The sequence below is a fragment of the Sinocyclocheilus grahami genome, unplaced genomic scaffold (genome assembly GCF_001515645.1).
Source record: "Sinocyclocheilus grahami isolate Dianchi unplaced genomic scaffold, SAMN03320097.WGS_v1.1 scaffold2957.1, whole genome shotgun sequence".
NCBI lineage: Eukaryota > Metazoa > Chordata > Actinopteri > Cypriniformes > Cyprinidae > Sinocyclocheilus > Sinocyclocheilus grahami.
The window spans coordinates 14,298-28,552 of record NW_015508130.1 but is presented as its reverse complement, the minus strand read 5'-3'; the positions used below and the strand labels follow the sequence as shown (position 1 = coordinate 28,552).

At 36.2% G+C, this 14,255-nt stretch overlaps 1 pseudogene; it reads right to left on the bottom strand.

The window, feature by feature from the left end:
* Window positions 1-3,446: 3,446 nt before the first annotated feature.
* The window catches only part of LOC107575857 (deoxynucleoside triphosphate triphosphohydrolase SAMHD1-like), a 17,713-nt pseudogene continuing 6,904 nt past the window's right edge, over window positions 3,447-14,255 (bottom strand).

Genomic DNA, 14,255 nt, shown 5'->3' with positions numbered 1-14,255 from the left:
TTAAAGCCCACCTCTACACTTTATTACCTTTATTTACACTTTTTTAATATTTACTTTATTAGTTTAAATACTTAATTTGTAAACTGCCATTAAATAAAAAAAATAAGTAGATCTTGTATTAAACCATTTAATATTTGTTGAGTTAGATTTTTATTCATACTGTATTTGTTCGGTCACATAATGCAGTTTAAGGCACAACTGCTTGAGACTCAGCTGAGAATGTGATTCTGCTCTGTGCCACTAGAGGGAGCACAGAGACTCCCCAGAACCGAAAGTAAAAGAGGAGGAAGAGAGACCATTTCGAGCCTTTAAATCTACACTCACTGGTTGTTTAAAAGAAGCGTATTGTGATGCACTGGGTCAGCTGGCCAATCAGAGCAGACTGCGCTTTTTGAGAGAGGCGGGGCATAGATGACCTACAATAATGTACAGTATTTGAAAAATAATGTGTTTTTTGAACATTGAAGCATGGTCAACATATTCTGTTACACCAAATACACAAAATAATGATCTTTAAAATAGCATGATATGACTCCTTTAAGACCCTAAAGAGTCATATCAACTTGTGGAAAATGGGCATCCGGTGACCCCTTTAACGCAGTCTCACACACGAGAATGTGCTGCTGCTCTGCGCCACTAGAGTGAGCGTGAGTGTCCTTCATATGAGCCCAGCTAAAAACGAAAGTGAAAGTAGAGTAAGATAAGCGACTAATAAATATAACAAATATCTGAACATTGTGCTTGAAATTTGTATGTTTAAAAGGAAACAAGAACTAACAAATATTCGAGAAAATGTATTAAAAAGAGAATTACAGCTGCTTGCAACTGCTGTTCAGTTCAGTTTGAAAAGTTGTGGTTGTATTGTCTGGGCTGATCTGCAGTTGTGCTGTATTTAGAAGAATTTTAATTGAAATGAACTTTAGCTATAATAAATACCCTAGAAGTCCAGAAGGTCACTATATCTGTATTCTACAGCAGACTATGTGCATATTTAACAATCTTTTACTTTTTGACTCTTTTTTTTCCCACAAAAAAAATTCAATCAGTCTCTCAAAACTCTTATAAAGGATGAAGACACTGCCTCCAAAATGAGTTTCCATCACTTGTATAAAAAAAGGCACAGGCCACCAAATGTTTACCATTAATGGCAATAACAGTCAATCACCAGCAACTGAAGTAACATGTTTAGACTGAAAGAAAGAGACAAGACAAGCAGAAACACAAGAACTACAAGTGACTTCCAGCCACAGCCTCACATGAATTCAGCTGAAATAAAATAAGACATTAAATTGTTGAAGATCTCAGCAGAAGATGATTAAACAACTCCACAAAGAGCATCACCAGCTTCACACTAACCAGATTGACTTTATTTCTGTCAGATGTCTACAGAAGATCTTATTAGGGCCTTCGCACCGCAGGAACCTTTTCATAGTACCAGAACTAATTGTGGAACTACCCACTTTTTTGGCGTTTTCGCACCCCCGGAACTGCACAGTAAAATCCCGAGTGTTAAATGAACACTGCTCGGAGCATATATGGTCCCACTCTAAAAGAGTGTCAAAGTAACACTGAAGCAGTGTTAAAGTTAATGAGATAATTATGTGATTAATTAAGTGCTGATTGAGCATTAGTGATGAACAGCTGCTGTTAACAAGCAGAATCACTGAAGAAAAGAGAAACACAAGAACTACAACTGACTTCAGCCACAGACTTAGATAAAATCAACTGAAATAAAAGACATTAAATCTCTCAAGATCTCAGCAGATGATAATTGAACAACTCCACAAACAGCATCACCAGCTTCATGCATTACTAACCAGTTTGACTTGTTTTGTCATGCATCAAAAAATTTCTTATTAAGAATTAACAGAGGTTTAGATGTTAATGTTTATTGAAAATAACACAATTTGAAGTCACCGCTGTGGAGATAAGTGTTTGCTTTAGTTGCGCTCTTGACACTTGACTTTCTAACATTAGTTTTATTTTGGTTGAGACTTTTTACTGCCTTGTTTTGTGACATTCAAGAAACATCAAAATTATCAGAATATTTAGTCACCATCGCTGAGATTCACATGCTTATTCTTCATGTCTATGAGAGCCAGAGTTTAAAACTCTTTATGAACTATATTTCTAGAAAAACTTCATTTAGTTTACATTACCCATTGTCTCTTGTCATAGACCTGCAATAATACAGAAATCATAAAAGCACTGTAAATTTAGATAAAATGCAATGAGAAATTCACACACATATATGGCTTAATCATAAGTTTCTTGCCATCACATATGTGCTTTACATACTCAATTGCCACAACAAAAGAAGAAATAATTCTTAACAAGTCAAGAGGCAACTAAAGCAAACGCTAATCACAAAAACGGTAAGTTGACAAGTACGGAGAACAGCGATAGATGGACGGACGCTGAAGTGCAGGCACTTGTAGCAAATGTAGCACTGCCAGTTGTCGTTGGAGATTCTTAGTCCTCCTTTCCGTTCTTTCAATCGCTTTACGTATACGTCTACTTTCCATGTCCATTATTGTGAAACCCGTGAGACACAACAAACACACAGCTCCGATCACAGCGTCCTCCATCCTCCTGTTGTTAACGTTGTTCTTCTTTGTTTCTGTTGTTGAACGCCGCGCACAAATGTCGACCGGCTTACGTCACTTCTTAGTACATACTCTCGGTGCGAATGCAACCCTTTTAATGGTACTGGGAAATAGTTTGTGCAAAATCGTCCCAGTACTTTAGTACCGTACGTTTAGTTCTGGAACTAAAGCGGCGTGAAAGGCCCTATTGAGAATTAACAGAGGTTAAGATGTTGATGTTTTGTTAATTGACTTTTTATGGCACAACTATAACATACAGACATATAATTTCAATTTTTATCTCATACTGTAATTATGATTTAATATCTCACAATTTCAACTTTTTATGTCAATTTTTTAATCATAATTTCAACCTTGCATGTCAATTGGAATCTCATAATTACAATTTAGTATGTCATAATTTTGACTTTTTATGTCATAATTATGACATTTTATCTCGCATAAATGTGTTAATGGCTGTATAAAAGGCAGCTCCAGTAATTTATTCCAGCATTCATCTAGACACATAAGTTTGTGCCTTAAACCAACAAATGCAAAGCAAACTAAACTGAGATTTAATCTGAAACTGATGCTTAAGATTATAGCATGATTGATTCAACAGTCAATATCAGACTGAGTGTAATAAACACAGGTGCAAAGTGACTGAGGGAAACGTAAAAAAAAAAAAATTCCCAGATTATGAGAACAGACACCCCTGCTGGTCACACTTTATGCCTTACAGTGACAAGTCTTTCACTCATAGTATAAAAGTGTGCTTAATTCATTTGCAAATCTCATACTATCAATACTACTCCTGTAATTTATTTTCCATTATAATTTTTCTCTGTCTGCATGTTTGTTCAGTAACATGAATGCCCCTGCAGTTTATTAATTAAACAATCAGTGAAATTACAGACACATGTACTGATTGTGCAGCCACAACCTTAAATATCATATATTATAAACCATATGCACATTAATGGAGTCCAAATTTGGACTCACACCAGATCTGAAAGCACTTCTCAGCCTCCTCCACTTTCTTCTTCAGCTCCTCTTTATTCTCATCAGTGTTTTTGTAGTAAACTCTGACCAGCTCTTCATTAAACCTCTGTGGCAGGACACTGGATAACTGACAGAACAAGACAAATGAGTTTCTATTGTGTGGAGTAAAGGAGCTACAAACTTCAATCCAGCATTCAAACAATAGCCTACATAGATTTAAGCTCCAGCATTGTTTACAAAAAGTACACAGTAAAATCCCAAGTGCTAAATTAACACTGCTCGGAGCATATATGGTCCCACTCTAAAAGAGTATTAAAGTAACACTGAAGCAGTGTAAAAGTTAATGAGATAATTATGTGATTAATTAAGTGCTGATTGAGCATTAGTGATGAACAGCTGCTGTTAACAAGCAGAATCACTGAAGTTAACCACTCATTAACTTTAACACTGCTTCAGTGTTACTTTAACACTCTTTTAGAGTGGGACCATATATGCTCCGAGCAGTGTTCATTTAACACTCTGGAATTTACTGTGTACTTTAGTATGAAATGTATCACACCTATTTGATCAAATTATGATTTATACTTCTAATCTGTAAGAATGATCTGAAATAAAATGGTTTAATGTGACGGGTACCTGATAATCGTTAATGGCAGAGGCTTCGTTGGGTTTCCTCTTGCTGTAGAAATAGACCTTTTCAACTGGGTTTTTGTCCTTCATGCCGTGATCCAGATCAATCACCTGAATAACAGGAGACGTAATGGTTTATGAGGACATGAGAGATGAAGGGGTGAATTCAGTAAACAGCTGAGCATCTTATTTCAGTGCAAAAACCTGCATCTAAACACCTGCAGTCTAGTTTAACTCTGCATATCAGCCCTGAAATACAACATAACTTACATAAACTGAGAAATCTCCAGCATTCAGAGAAACAGTCGTGTCTGTAGGTTTGTACTTCTCTACTGCGGCTTTCCATGTTTCTGTCAGCTCTTCCTGATTTGAGAGAGTTAGTCAGTTACTTGCCTGTGTTTGTGCAAAAGATGTCGTTTAAAAGATCATGTTTAAAATGATATTTGGACTGACTCCTTGTGATTTTATGTTCATTGTCTGATCTGTAAGTTATTTAAATACATGGTAAGGCATGTTTTTTGAATATTGGTAATATCAGTCAAACACTAAACCAGTGCTTTTCAGTTACCTTTGATTTGTTGTTCTCAGTCAGACGAGCTTCTCCAACAAACTTTGGCAGTTTTCTTCTGACGATCTTGTTCAATATGTCTGTTCTTCTATCAGATTATCAGCAGTGGAGGACAAGATCTGCTCAAAGATCTCATCTGACAGAAGAACAGAAGTGTCATTATTAGAACTAAATAGGGGTTTCCCAACATCGTCTCATATGTAAATAATAGAAATCATTATTTTAATTAAAAAATATATATTATTTTACATATACTATGTTTTGATCACCATGAATCCCTAAAAACAGAATGTTTAACATGGAAGATGTACTAAAGGCAAAATGTACCATATATGATGTATTTTAGCTTCAGTGCATCTTTCAGCTGACCTGTGAGTTTGCTGTAGTCCTCTGCTGACTTTATGGCTTCAGAAATCTTCAGCATATCTTCAGGTTTTCCTTCATGAAGATCACGATCAGCTCGTACAAGCGCTTCTGCAAACCTAACACAGAGAAAAACATGGGAGTTAGTGTTTGTTTTAACATGCATAAAGAACACAGCCACAAAGCTGAATTTGTATAATCTTCCTAAAAGAAGATTTGGTCATGCAGCATTGTAATATGATGGCAGCACAGATGTGACATTCGCTGCTGTTTGGTATCTGCAGGTATGTGTTTTATATCCACATCCTCTTCATGCTCAGAGAAACTCACATGGTGTCAATGATGTAGCCGATCTTGTGCTGATAGGCCTGGCGATGGAGAGTGTATCGAGTGCGAAACATGTCATAAACATTATCAGCCTCCTGTTACACAAACATCAGTGTGTCAGAGATCCCATAATGCAGTGCTCACATTAAATCTCACATTTATGTCAAGCATGCAAAATATGGGCAAAGCGCACACAAATACACACACAGACAATTCTAGCGCTGATAACTTTATTCATCATAAAATTGAAACACAGTCAACCAAACATTGAAAAAGTTCCATGGGTCACTTTAAATTGATTGTTGTAGGGCTGTCAATCAGCATAACATTGGTGTTTTTCCAAACATGTGCGCATGTGAAGATGCTGTTCTACTTGGATATTCACACACGAGTAAAGTAAAAAGCCTTTTTTACAGAATAAATGATAATTTAGCAAGCAAATGTTAGGCTACAGCGTGAATATGGAAACATATTAGATTTGTGCTTTTATAATAGCCTAAATATTGTTTATAATGAATGCCACTATAATGTTTATAATGTTTGTAAATGTTTCATTTACCAATACTTTACATTATTTTTGTGTGTGTGATAATTGAATCAGGCACCTTGTCTCTGAAGCAGATGTGATTTCTCCCGTTCACTTCACAGACTCGAGCAAACTTCAGCAGACGCTGATGGTCAAAACTGTTTCGGATGCCCAGGTGATGACAGTCTCTGTCAAATAAATATTAAATATGGGTCATAAATGATAGGATTATCTTTAAACCAGCTTGTTGATGGATAAATTTGTCACACTAACAAATGAACAAGACAGGGCTGAATTAAAGTTGTCACATATTAAATAATATTAATATATGTTTTGTTTCAGCTCCTCTGTGAAATTAGAAAAATAAAAAGTGAATTAAAAGATGTTTTAGCTGAAAGGTTGTAGTTGATAAATTCAGTTCATTGACTTTTCATTGTCTTGATAATCAAGAAAGCACTTCATTTAGAGGCATGGAATGTAAATAATTAAATTAGGTTAAACATATTAACATACATTTTTAGACACATTAAAAAAATAGATAGTGTTAGTATCTTTGCAAAAGACCTAATAATATTTACCGTGCAAAATAGTCCCATTTGTCTACATCGATGCCGTTCTGTTTATTTGCCACAATCTCATACAGGAAGGATTTGTCTTCATCTCTGCCCTCGTACACTGTTAAAAATCGCTGTAAAAAAAAACGGCCACATTTTGACAGTAACATGCTGTTTTCCTTTCAAACAGTGCATTCTGGGTAATATTTGTCATTTTTGAGAAAGTAGCCTGCTGCCATATATCGTGAATAAACAGCGTCCAAAGTCGACACTCAGAGACTGTGTCTGAAATCACACCCTACACCCTCATTCACTATTCCCTACATGAGTTTACTAATACAGTCCACCAAGATTTAAACAACTCCACAAGCAGCATCACCAGCTTCCCTCATTATTAACCAGACTGACTTTATTTCTGTCAGACGTCTACAGAAGATCTTATTGAGAATGAACAGAGGTTTAGATGATGATGTTTTATTGTTTCGTTTGACGTTACCATTGTGGAGATGAGTCTTTGCTTTAGTTTGGTGCCTGACCCTTGACTTTGAAACATTAGTTTTTGTTAGATTGTTATAACTGTCTTTCAGTTGCCATTGTAATAGCAAAATGGTTATGGTTGTTAAGATGATGTTGGATGTTTGTGATCTACCATACTAACTCAGCGACTTGTGGGACTTGGAGTCTAATTATGATTTCAATATTTTTAGATTATTCTTGGGATTTACAGAATGGGATCAATCAGTTTTGTGACAACCAGAAAACTATGATTTATTAATAGTTTAGGATTCAATTATTTACAATTACTATGTCATGAACATTCAAAGAGAAACATCAAGAATCAGTGTATGAATCTCAACAATGGTGACATTCAAAAGCTTCATGCTGCAATGCATGCCGGTTACCACCCATTACTCCCAGCATGCATTGCGGCAGGAATAAATTATGCTGCTGATTTGTCCACTTATTTTCTTGAAATCGTATGTGCTTTTATTTTAGTTTTTGTGTTGAGTTTTAGTAGCATGTTTTGTGATGTTCAGAACTGATCTGTTAATTTATTTTGGATTGTCACCGTTGTTATGATTCATAAGCTGATTATTGATGTGTGTTCAAATTACAAAAAAGCTTTGCGTTTTAATGAGTGATGTGTTTTAACATCGCATCTGCCCTCGTACACTGTTAAAAATCGCTGTAAAAAAAAACGGCCACATTTTGACAGTAACATGCTGTTTTCCTTTCAAACAGTGCATTCTGGGTAATATTTGTCAGTTTTGAGAAAGTAGCCTGCTGCCATATATCGTGAATAAACATCGACCAAAGTCGACACTCAGAGACTGTGTCTGAAATCACACCCTACACCCTCATTCACTATTCCCTACATGAGTTTACTAATACAGTCCACCAAGATTTAAACAACTCCACAAGCAGCATCACCAGCTTCCCTCATTATTAACCAGACTGACTTTATTTCTGTCAGACGTCTACAGAAGATCTTATTGAGAATGAACAGAGGTTTAGATGATGATGTTTTATTGTTTCGTTTGACGTTACCATTGTGGAGATGAGTCTTTGCTTTAGTTTGGTGCCTGACCCTTGACTTTGAAACATTAGTTTTTGTTAGATTGTTATAACTGTCTTTCAGTTGCCATTGTAATAGCAAAATGGTTATGGTTGTTAAGATGATGTTGGATGTTTGTGATCTACCATACTAACTCAGCGACTTGTGGGACTTGGAGTCTAATTATGATTTCAATATTTTTAGATTATTCTTGGGATTTACAGAATGGGATCAATCAGTTTTGTGACAACCAGAAAACTATGATTTATTAATAGTTTAGGATTCAATTATTTACAATTACTATGTCATGAACATTCAAAGAGAAACATCAAGAATCAGTGTATGAATCTCAACAATGGTGACATTCAAAAGCTTCATGCTGCAATGCATGCCGGTTACCACCCATTACTCCCAGCATGCATTGCGGCAGGAATAAATTATGCTGCTGATTTGTCCACTTATTTTCTTGAAATCGTATGTGCTTTTATTTTAGTTTTTGTGTTGAGTTTTAGTAGCATGTTTTGTGATGTTCAGAACTGATCTGTTAATTTATTTTGGATTGTCACCGTTGTTATGATTCATAAGCTGATTATTGATGTGTGTTCAAATTACAAAAAAGCTTTGCGTTTTAATGAGTGATGTGTTTTAACATCGCACACACTGGCCCAGCTAACCAATCACAACACACACTGGCCCAGCTTGTTATAATAATGTAAAATATGTGAAAAATAGTGTTTTTCGAACAACCTAGTATGAGAGCATGTTCTAGTACACGCCCAAAACAAAATCAAGACTTTGTAAAAGAGCATAATAGGACCCCTTTAAAACTGAGGATTTTATTGTGGGGTTTAAAGGGTTAAAGATGTAAGATGAAGAAAAAACAGCATGAAACTTAATTTAACAGTCATAAACTGTAATTAATCTACGGCAACAAACTGTAGAAAAACAGTAACATGCTGGCAACCAGAGCTGCCCAAGTAGGTATAACTGCAGACCGGAGATCTCCAAAATGGGGCGTGAACTCCAAAAGTGGGCAGAACCTCCAAAATGGGGCGGGGTCTCCTCGCGCAAAGACTTTCACCATTGGCTCTGGCTCCAGCCAATTGATATTGACTTACATTTCAAAATAAAACTTTCTAAATTAAACATTGTTTCTAGCTTATCTAAAATACGTTGGGGAGTTACGGAACGATCTCATATCGCATTATCTTATTAAGATTACTGTTTATCTCCTGAACTTTATCTTTCTTTACCACGCTATTCAGCGCCAATCCCGTCGTGCAGTCAATTTCACTGGTTAAGGTTAGGGTCAGGTGTGGGGTAGGTTTAGGGGATAGCATTTTGTAGCATAGTGTAGGAAATCAACACTTTAATTGACACAACCAATAAAATCTTTAGAACCAGCTGTGGGGCGGAGTTTGCACTGAAGTGGATTGGGGGGGAAAGTGCGCATGCGTGTCATGTGCCTGTCTGTCAATGGGAGGAAGCCACGCCCTATTTTGGAGGTCCCACCCCGTTTTGGAGTTCCCGCCCCCATTTGGAGATCTCCAGGCTGCAGTTATACCCTTCTCGAGCTGCCAGTAGATTACCGTTAATTCAAGGAAAAAACAGCAATATCCTGTAAAACATAACAGTCAGATTTACAAAAAAACAAAACAAGTTAATTTCACTGAAATATTACTGAATGTTCATAGAAAAAAGGTTATGCAAAGTCATTAACTGATAAGGGGAGTAAATATGAATCTAAACTGTATTATTGTGTTTTGGCACAAGAGAGATCTATTAGTTTAATGTAGTTTTGTAGGTCACTATTGTGCTGGAGAGTAGAGTCTGTGCTTCAGTCAAAGATGACACTGATGTTCTGCTGCTTTATTTAAAGACAGTAACTGTGGCGTTGCTGATTCACTGACCATCTCTTTACTAAGCTTTTTAGTACATGAATTTGTGTTATTACTAGCTAATGACAATCTACAAAGATTTTAGTAAAGGTCGTGCTTTGTTTGCTTTATTATTATGCAAGTGTTTGCGGTTTTAAATAAGGAAGTATTTCTTCTTAGTGGACTCAAATTAAATCAGTTCTTTGTACTAACACCATATAAACACTAGTTTTTTATTTTATTTGCTTGAATGGTTTGAAGCAATCGGTTTCCCAAATGAAATGAGTTACCGCATGGTATAATAACGGTAAAATACTGTAAAAATGAAGAGCTGTAAATTAACGGTAGAGAGCTGTAAATGACCACAGCTGCCAGTCAATTACTGTTTATTTTACAGTGCAATTTTTTACAGTGATATCTCCAATGAAAAAGAATCACTTCAACATTTTCCACTATAGACTGTAAGTCGATTAGTTTAATTAACCACATCAATATGTACCTCTGAGGTTTTTGCTCCTTCGATTAACTCTTTAATGAAGGTGACATCTTTATCATCCAGTCCATGTTCTTTCAACACGTCTTCATTCTCAGCCTTCAGACTCTTCACAATGTCATCGAACATCAGAACTGACATCTGCTCATGCTGCAGTAAAGACAGAAACACAGATGACATCATAAATACATACATGACCAGAAGAGTGAATGTAAGCGATTATGAAATTGTTGATTATTTTTATCATCTACAATTTTCAATGTTATCAATCAGTTGTTGCAGCCCTAAAATTGCTCACCTTCCACTTTTCAGGAATGTCATCAGGCAGGCCTAAGAAAAATAATGAACTCTCAATCATATCTACATTAGTCAACTATTTCAGGTTGAGTGTAATCACATATACACTGTCCCAACAAATAGCTTGAGTTCTGCATGTCCGCAATGACACAAGTACGAAAATTGCATGTTCACAGATCTTTCTGATTAGACTTCATTTCAAACAAGCACTTACCTCTGGATCTTTTAAATTTTTTGGCTTCAGGAATAACCCGACCATCAAATGAATGAGAAATTGGACCATGACCTAAAAAAATTAAAAAGGGCTAATAAGAAAAAAAAAAAAAACAGTATTTTTGTGTACAAAATATTACAGGGAAAAATCTAATATATTAAATGTTATAAATATTTGATGCTATTCCTCTTTATGATTTTAATCTACCGTATATGACCCATTCCTTTTTAAATATATTTTTAAATATATTATCCACACAAATATAATATATTTTATCCACACAAATAAATACACACAACAACAACAAAAATAACAGCACTTCAAACAAAAGTATAAAATCAACACATATATGAGATGAAGATTCCAGTATTGCCTAATAAAGGATGCAGATTTTTTTTTTTTATTTGCTGTATAATTTTCCACAAGCATTAGTGCTCCTCACCCAAGTCGTGACACAGACCAGCGATCTGAACACACAGGAAATCCTGTTTGGTAATTTTGAGCTCTGGCTGATTGTTGTGAAGAACTTTCACCAGACGTCCTGCTAAATACGCCACGCTGCAATACACAAACAATATTTTTACTGAATCTAGCATTTTTACTGAGCAGACTGAGTGATTATGCAATACAATAATATTTTAAAAATAGTCAATCAATCAATAACTGAAACAAAATATATAGAGCATCGTTTGAATGTTTAAAACCAGCTTTCTACAGTTTAACAATATTGAAGGCTAAGAGGGCTGTCAGTTCTCATCTGAACTGAATTTAATAAACCTTTGAATATAATAATATCTCACCCAAGAGAGTGTTCGAAGCGATTGTGAGAAGCACCCGGATAGACCAGGTATATCCCTCCCAGCTGTTTGATGTGTCTGAGTCTCTGAAACTGAGGAGTGTCGATGATCTTCACCAGCAGCGGGTGCAGCTCCATATGTCCATGAATGGGGTCATTGAAGATCTACAAGACAGAAGACATCCGTTTACTAAGTGCACTAACTGGTTTTAACTTATAACTAAATATCTAATATATTAAATGTTATAAATATTTGATGTTATTCCTCTTTATGATTTTAATCTACAGTATATGACCCATTCCTTTTTAAATATATTTTTAAATATATTATCCACACAAATATTATATATATAATAGCGGGTGCAGCTCCATGTGTCCGTGAATGGGGTCGTTGAAGATCTACAAGACAGAAGACATCCGTTTGCTAAGTGCACTAACTGGTTTTAACTTATACCTAAATATAACTTAACCAATTGGGATAAGATAGTAGTTACATGGAAGATGTTGTTTTGAGATGCTGACCAATATATTTACCGCCAAGTACAACACCAAGCGTGGGATGGAGTGTGTAAAGCACACTGATACTGGACTCTGACTTGTCTCAATTCCTCAGCATATCCAATAGCTCAGAAAAACTGGATGTAACAGAAACTATGGACTCTTTTCTAGCACTTTAGATACAGTGACTCCTCTACGCTTTAAGAATATTAAGGAAAACAGTCTGACACCATAGCATAACAAGCACACTCGTGCCCTAAAGAGAGCAGTCCAGAAAATGGAGCGCATCAAACCTAGAAACTAGAGGTACGTTAGAACAAGTTCAATAAAACATCTTTATTATATTTCTATGGTAGAGGAGAATAGCCAAACCAAAAATAAACAAAGAAAACACAATGTAACATTCATGAAACCGTACTCAATGGAATGCGCACATGTGACTGGGGCTAGTGCATCTAGTGGTCGCTGATTTTCTGTGGCTCAGCTGCGCGTGGATCGCGAGCTGTGTGTGTGTGGATTGAGCAAGGCTAAAAGGGCAGAATGAAAGTCTCAAAATTCAAATGAATCAAATAGAATCGACTCAGAAGAGACGTGAATGAATGCAAGTGTGTCATCTGATCCACAAATGCACATTTTAATCGCTACATGCACAAATCATGATACTTTAATACAAACTATAACATTTGTATTCACAAATATGTCTCTATTTGAACAAAATGCTGCACATTAATGTAATTCTTAACTCTGCAGACACCGGTTGAAAAGCATTTGTTTCAGTGTAGTGACGCACATTTGCGAATTTGTCAAATCGTGTACACGTTAATGAATAATTGTGTGTGTGGCGGACGTGAAATGCTGTAAACTGCGAAAATGAAGTCTCAAAATCCAAATGAACCGAAAAAGATCAACTCGAACTAGACATCAATTAATGCACGCGTGTCACCTGATCCACATATGCACGGATTACTTTTTGCATGAGCAATTTATGATATATTAATGCAGAACAGAAAATTTTTATGCAAACATGTCTGTATTTGTAAAAATCGCTGCACAATCATTTAATCCTGAATTCCACAGACTCAAATTGAAAGGTATTAGTTTGTGGTTAGTAAGATACATGTATAAAATGTACGCAGTACATGGATAATTGTGCGTGCATCTATTAATCATTTTGAGTCTAATTTCATCCCATAGTCACTTTACTTTTACATCTAAACCAGCAGTTCTCAATTCCAGTCTTCGCGACCCTCCTGAATTTACTTCACTTCGGAACATTCATTCGCGAATTTGTGATACACCACTGCTTGCAGCGTCTTCACACCATAGACTGTATAAGAACATGGACGTAGTGTCCGTGACGTCAGCCGTAGATTTCCGAAGAGTGTTTTTGAAGCTCAAAAGTGGGCGGAGGCAGCCGTCGCCATCTTGGCAGTGCGTCACCGCGCGTCACTCCCGGATAATCGAAAATGGGCAAAGAGGCGGGAGCTGGTTGCTGAAGCCACGCCCACCTAGCTCGACGGCAGTGTCAGCAGCGGCAATCCACCTGTCACTCAAGTGGCCACGCCCTTAATTATGCAGAACTTTAAGGCTTAATATAATTTAAACGGATGAGTTATAAAAAAAATTCACCCCCTCACAGTTGTCATGAAGGGCAAAATTAGCTATATAGACCAAAATCATTTTTGAACCAGGCTGTAAACATGTTTTTTTTCTGCTGTAAAGTTGGGCATTTTAACATGGGGAGTCTGTGGGACTGACTCCCTTTTGCAGCCAGCATCTAGCGGCCAGTCGATGAATTACAGTTTAAAGGGGTCATATGATGCTTTTTTAAAGATCATTATTTTGTGTATTTGGTGTAACAGAATATGTTGACATGCTTTAATGTTCAAAAAACACATTATTTTTCACATATTTTACATTATTACAACACCTCTCTCCCCAGTCTGGCATGAACGGCTCGAATAGTTCCT